Source organism: Rhinolophus ferrumequinum, chromosome 23, assembly GCF_004115265.2.
Source record: "Rhinolophus ferrumequinum isolate MPI-CBG mRhiFer1 chromosome 23, mRhiFer1_v1.p, whole genome shotgun sequence".
Classification (NCBI taxonomy): domain Eukaryota; kingdom Metazoa; phylum Chordata; class Mammalia; order Chiroptera; family Rhinolophidae; genus Rhinolophus; species Rhinolophus ferrumequinum.
The window spans coordinates 22,951,607-22,959,059 of NC_046306.1; the positions used below are offsets into that span (position 1 = coordinate 22,951,607).

Genomic DNA, 7,453 nt, shown 5'->3' on the forward strand with positions numbered 1-7,453 from the left:
GCTTGGTGAAAAATCTGACCCATCACAGCAAAGAAAACTTAAACACTATTCTAAGACAACATTTGTGCAGAATTTTTAATTGAATAGTGAGGATAGCTCCGTTATATGCCCCACCAGCCAGTTTAATAGCTCTGCAAAAACAGTGAAGGTGAGCATGAAAGGGAAGCACCACCTCAGGGACTCTTTATACAACTCCCTAAATCCCAAGGTTTTGAATCTGTATTTATTTATAATACTCTTGTCTGTCTTTTCTGTGAATGACTAGATGCTTTTCCTTGCCAGAAGACAATAGCATTTCCAATCATGTGGCTAAAAACATGATTGAAGTTTGTCTTTCTTAATTCTAGAAAAGGCCAAACTAAAGTGACAGAACATAGATTAGTAGTTACTGGTGGCTGGGAGGCAGGGGAGGTGACTGACTGCAAAAGGGCCTGAGAGATCTTTTAGGGGTAATGGAAATGTATTAAACTATGATTGTTGTGGTGGTTACACGAATGTATACCTTTGTTGAAACTCACAATGTATGCTTAAAATGTGGACATTTTATTTTATGTAAATTGTAACTCAGTAAAACTGATCAAAAAAGAACTAAGAAAAAATTCAATAGCAAGCGACAAATATTAAAGATAGGCAAAGGAGATTCAACATAGAGACAAGATGAGACCTTGAGAAAGAAAGCCAAAGCAAGACATCAGAAAAAAAGACGCAAACTATAATTCAAAAAATACTCTTTAAGTAAAAGATAACTTAAAAATGCCAGGTAGCCGCTCCCTTCCACACGGTCACTCTGAGCTAGTGCCCAGGCCTGGAATCGCAGCCGCGCCCGCCGCCTCCCGCCGCTTCCCGACCATGGACCCCCGCAAAGTGAGCCTTCGTGAAAATGTGTAAGCAGGACCCGAGCGTTCTGCACACCAAAGAAATGCGCTTCCTGAGGGAGTGGGTGGAGAGCATGGGCGGTAAAATACCACCTGCTCTTCATAACACTAAATCAGAAAAAAATATCAAGGAAGAAAAAGCAGATAGTAAGAAGGCGGAGGAAAACATAAAGACAGATGAACCATCAAGTGAGGCAAGTGATCTAGAAATTGACAATGAAGGCGTGATTGAACCAGACACTGATGCACCTCAAGAAATGGGAGATGCAAATGTAGAGATAACCGAGGAGATGATGGATCAGGCAAATGATAAAAAAGGGGCTGCCATTGATGCCCTAAATGATGGTGACTTACAGAGAGCCATTGACTTGTTCACAGATGCCATCAAGCCTAATCCTCACTTGGCCATTCTGTATGCCAAGAGAGCCAGTGTCTTCATCAAATTACAGAAGACAAATGCTGCCATCCGAGACTGTGACAGAGCTATTGAAATAAACCCTGATTCCGCTCAGCCATACAAGTGGCGAGGGAAAGCACATAGACTTCCGGGCCACTGGGAAGAATCAGCCCACGATCTTGCCCTTGCATGTCAATTAGATTATGATGAAGATGCTAGTGCAATGCTGAAAGAAGTTCAACCAAGGGCTCAGAAAATTGCAGAACATCGGAGAAAGTATGAGCGGAAACGTGAAGAGCGAGAGATCAAAGAAAGAATGGAAAGGGTTAAGAAGGCTCGGGAAGAACATGAGAGAGCCCAGAGGGAGGAAGAAGCCAGACGACAATCAGGAGCTCAGTATGGCTCTTTTCCAGGTGGCTTTCCTGGGGGAATGCCTGGTAATTTTCCTGGAGGAATGCCTGGAATGGCAGGAATGCCTGGGCTCAGTGAAATTCTTAGCGATCCAGAGGTTCTTGCAGCCATGCAGGATCCAGAAGTTATAGTGGCCTTCCAGGATGTGGCCCAGAACCCGGCAAATATGTCAAAATATCAGAGCAACCTGAAGGTTATGAATTTCATCAGTAGATTGTCAGCCAAATTTGGAGGTCAAGTGAAACGCCCTTCTGTCAAATAAAGCCCTTGCTGAAGGAAAAACAACGGAGATCACCCAGTGGATGTCGCAATAATACAAACCAGTGTACCTCTGACCTTCTCATGAAGAAAGCTGGGCTGCTTTGAAGAGACTCCCTACCCCTCTGCCCCAATGCAGCTGTAACATGTTACAGTGCTTTGCCATAGGGTATTTGTTCAGATAATGTTTTCCTATTAGAAATGACAAACTTTAAACACTTTTAAACCTTAAAAATATTTAAAAACAAATTAAAAGGGCATGTAAAACCCTACATTTTTCTTTTAAAAAAAATGCCAAAGGAATGCACAGTGTATTTGAGAGAGTTGGTGTGGAAGAAGGAAAATACAGAAGTAATATGGAATATTTTAAGTACAAATCCTGTAGTCCTCACTTTGAATAGAAAATATCAATTTGAATTCATGATTTTATACACATTTAAATGTGTTGATTTCCCCGTGTAGCGCTGTCTATTGAAAAGATGAAGACAGAAGGATGAATTTAGTAGCACTGAATAGCTCTACTACTAGATCATAATTCTGAAATACTATTTTCCTACTAAAATAGACAAAAAATCAGAACTTCTTGAAGAAATGGCAAATTCCAGACCTGCACAGGAGTTGTACAAGATGAGCCTACAGTAGCTTGTCATGGCAGATAACCAGTTGTGAACCACTGAAACTGCTTTTGTTATTTAACAAAAGGACAAAGTGCTGAGAAACCTTGTGTTTTCTCAAATCACTTGTGAGAAACTTTGTATTTGAAATCATATCGGCAAGCCTGGAATGTTACACTCTTCCCTGAGGAAGGGAGTCTTTCACTGCAGAAAAGCAGCCTTCATTTCAGAGCCGAGGGCAGTGTCTGAGAAAGGGTTTGGGGAAACAAAATCCCACATCTCTCTTAGTTTTGTATTTTCCATGGGAACGGGACCCTGCATCCATCTCTCAGCCTGGGCCTGATGTTTACCTCTTCACACACCTCCCTTGCCTTGAAGCCTATCAAACACTGATTGATTTACATTTTTACCTACACTCCTCCCTTTCTCTTAATCTATAGTCACCCTAGAGATGCCCCACAGTTCTTCTGGTGTGTATTTTCCTTTGCGGTAGCACATTACTATAGTATATATAACTGTGTCAGACTGCTGGTGCATCCATTGCGGTGTTTATAAGATGGACTTTATCACAGGGAAACTATCAAAGACTAGCAGGGATATGTCAAGTAAGGCTTAGGAGCCATAATAAAAAGGCTCCTCCTGTAAGCCAAGGATGGGACAATGGGAGTCTCGGTGAGTAAACATTGTAGTGAATGTACATTCATCAAATATATTTAAATCTTGGAGCTTCTGATGATATTAAAAACGATTTTGTCACATTTGGAGGATGATAGATAGGAAAACAAATCACTATCTTGCAGATTTATACATAAAGAAAAATCACCAAGCATTTATTCTGTCGTTCGTATATGAGCTGTACTGCTGAATTACCAAATAGTAGACGATGAGGCGTGCCTTTGTTACATTAGTATTCCAGCTAACTAGTGAAAATCACATAACAGACTATCACCATTTTGCAACGCCCAAAGAATTAATGCATCTAGGCATTAAGCATCAACGATTGTAATTGTCACTAAAACAGAGGCAACCAAGATATTACGTGTCTCCTGATGAAAGAACATTATCACCACCAAAAGTTTTGCCAAAATGGGTAGAACTTCAGCCTGATCAAACCTCTGGATCCAGGTACCAATTTGCAGGAAATACAGAGGTCAGTGGAACACGCTGACCTTCACCTTGAGTATGCAATCATCAAAATCTATTCTGCGAGACGGAACTGTTCCCTCTACGTTGGTCTCATGTCCTGAGTGGCAATAAAATGACCTGGTGATCAATCAAGTCGCTAAGGAAATGATGGAAAAGGAGGAACCCAAGAAGAAATCCTGTATGGCTTTTCAAGAAGTCAGCCCTTACCAACAAAAAGGTTATTAAGCAGATAAGAGATTGACTATACTTGCTGTCACAAAAAAATTTGAATTAGGAAGTTTAGTGAAAACTTGGTCATTCACTCTGAATATGGGTAAGTTCAGACCATGGTTGAGTTTGAGAGGCATCTGAAGCCATGCCACATCCAAATGTGACCTCTTGACTTCTATTTTTAGATACGGTAACGAACTGTCTCCCCTCATTCCTCACTGACTCCTCGTCAGACATCACCCTCCCTCACCCCCACCCATCCTTGAGGTGAGACTTATTAGCATATAGTATTATGATGTACACAGGAGAGATTAATTTATAATCTCTCATTCATTTATCAGTTTAATTAGTTGGTCAACTATGCTATGGTTCAATCTCCATCTGTAAATTGGGGGATAATAATGGTACTTACCTCATAGAATTTTTTGCAAATTAATAAAATAATTCACGTAAGGAAAAAATAATCTGTACTGTGGGAACTACAGGTCAAATGATCTAACAGATAAATTATAAAGATAAGAAAGGGATAAAGATGTAACCAGTAAGTGAAAAAACAAAAGAATACCTAATGACATCAGATTTTAAAAGTGGGCATGCCAAAAACTGGGTCTGTCGGGATGCATCCTTAGCAACGAAACTATGAAGAAATGCGAATGACTCATTGCTATAAATGTCAGGATAGCGCTTCATTTGAGGGAGGGAGACAGTTGTGATGGAGGGTAGGTGGAGGGTCTTTTGGGGTGACTGTCAATATTCTGTTTATTGACCTGGACGGTGGTTACAAGGGTGTGTACTTTATTACAATTCATTAGGGTGCGCATTTGTCTAATGTGGTTTGCAGAATCTGTAAGTCTGTGTTTTAAGAAAAGATAAGGAAAACGCCATTTACCAGTAAAATCTCAACTTTCTAATTTTTTTGTTCCTGAATCTTTCCTGTGGCAAAAATCTCAATTATTAATTAAAGAGTGTCAAGATGAACTGTTGGTGAGAATGAGAGAAAAGATGGCCTCATACACTTTGTTTTGGCCTTGTGGAGGCTATTTAGCAATAACTCATACATTTTAAAATTGTGCAGTCTTTACCTAGCAATTTCCTTTCTAGATGTCTATCCTGGGGGAATACATGTATAGGCCGAGAAGCCTATGCACTGGAGGTACAACTATAAACAAGTTAGAGATAGCCACCTGCGCTCAGAGAACTTCCAGTCTAGTAAGAGGAGAAATAGCCGTTAAAGAAATAGCTACCCAGATATTTGATTGACTAGAGTTGTAATAAAAGCTATAAAGGAAGAACTCGGGGCACTATGAGGAAGTATAATGGAAAAGTAGGTGACATGTCCCACTAAACCTAATATTTACTGGGAGTTCTTGGGCTTTATATTGGTATATGTTCCCAATTTCTACAATTAACCTAACTTTAATTTTTTGAAAATATTAAAGCAATATATATTCCATTCCTCTTTAATCATGAGATCCTTTGGTTGCCAAAAAGCAGAATTGGGAAGTTTCTGGGTTTTAGGGGGAACGGCAAACAACAGAATGACAAAGTCATTGCTCAGCTTAAATAAGATGAACAGTTTGGTTCATAAGCAAGACAATGATTTTAAGAGCCAAAATTTATCAAAAACCGCCAGGACTTCCACTTTCAAAGAGCTCCGTTATATATTATTAGGCGAGTTTGGTGGATCCAGATAATACCACCTCACCAAAAGCCATAGGAGATAAAGGCTGAGGGTGAGGGTCTGGCTAAAGAAACTTCCATTCAGTCTCTGATGGTTACTACCATCACACCCAACAGAAAGTACATAGAAGGAAATGCTCTCCCTAGGGGAAAATGGATGCTTAAATCCACTTCTTGCAGCAGCAGCAACAGCAGCAGGTCTGAGAGCTCCCCTGGAACCCAAACCTCACCTCTACCAGCCAGGCTGATGGTAGACCAACCAGCAAACTAGGGACCAAGGCCTTCCACTCCTTCCCCACTGGTGGCCTGCTGGTCAACCTGAACACCTAGGACGTAGAGATAACTAATGTGAGAAAAGCAGGGACTAGAGAGTCTCTTGCTACAAACACCCATATTGGTCTGGACAAACTGCCAGAGCAGGGGGCATCGACCCCCTGCCTCTGAGAGAAATTGCTAACAGACTGGCCACAGCACATCATGGTGCCACCTGGAGGGGGATTAGAAATGGCCGAGGGAAGTGGTTGAGCATCCTTCTCTTCTCTCCTGTGTCTCTGGTGGAGGTAGGAAAACCAGTGAGGGGCTGAGAGCCTGAGGGACCTGCCAAGAGTAGACCCCTATGCAGAAGGCAGTTGGAGGATGCGTGAGTAGCTGAAACCCAGGGACTAGATGGAAGATTTGGCTGAGATGAAGGGCTGAGTCAGTGGGGCTCTCGACAGGACCAAGATTGATCAGTCATGAGATCCAGTAGCCACTGCCAGCAGGATACTCATTGACTGCACACAATGAGGGACATTAGTCACGTGGGACGGCCTGCCAGGTCTCTGCTCCCGCTCCCCACATAAGAAAGCAGGATATGGCTAGGCCAAAAAGGAACATCCATGGAGCCACAGGTAGGGGAGTCATGCCACTATAGTCTCACTGAAGGCTGTATTCACACGACGTGAGACCTGCTGTCCACTTTTCTGCCAACTGACCGATGACTCTCCTCGACTCCACTCCCCAGCGCAGCCGCGGCAGTTATATTAGTGGCCAACGGCTCAATGACACACGGCTGACAGCCAACTAGCCACAGCTGAGGGCCATCTACTACCCGAGCCAGCACCCTTCCACGTGAGGCCGAGAGCCTGGAAACCGCTCTCTGGGGCTCTGTCCCCACAACATTGTTCCAGAAATCAATGAAAGTCCAGCACAGGGTCCCTACTCCAATTCCTTATGCTCCTGCCCCAGGGCCTTTGCACTTGATGTTTTCTCCAGCTTAAATGTTCTCCCCTATACATCCACATGGCTCACCCCTTATCCTCCCGCAGGTCGCTGTGAGCCATTCCATGAGCACAGCTTTGCAGTGGCAACCCCCACCCCACCTCTGGGAGTTGCTATTTCCCTTTCCTGCCTATTCTGCTAATTATACTCATCATATGACATTCCATATGTTTCACTTATTTAAAAAGTTTTTTTCTGCCTGCCTCAATAGAATGCAAGCTCCAAAAGGACAGAGATTTTGCTTATCTTGTTTTGTTCTGATTTGCTTGCGGCTCTACCTCCTGCACCTATCACAGCGCCTGGAATACCAAATCCATTCAACCAGGTTTACTGAATGAACCGATTAAGGAAACCAGAACATATCAAGTTACTTTCTCCTAAACCCAGATGCTGTCCTGAGAAGAACAAGGGGAGCAGAAGAAAGGACAAATGCTGAAAAACTGAACATTTTTCAAAAGAGACTGACTTAACGTAGAAACCATTTTAAAGCAGAAAAGAGGAGTATGTGACCGCTGAGTTTAGGCACAGCCTTTATGGCACTCTCCTGCCCCTCCCCCAACTGTCCCAGCAGCGGGGTGGAGGTTCAGATGAGTTATAGAAGA

The 7,453-nt window shown here is 42.6% G+C and overlaps 1 pseudogene; it reads left to right on the plus strand.

The window, feature by feature from the left end:
• Positions 1-849: 849 nt before the first annotated feature.
• On the plus strand, positions 850-1,945 carry LOC117016291 (hsc70-interacting protein-like; annotated as a pseudogene).
• Positions 1,946-7,453: the final 5,508 nt, after the last annotated feature.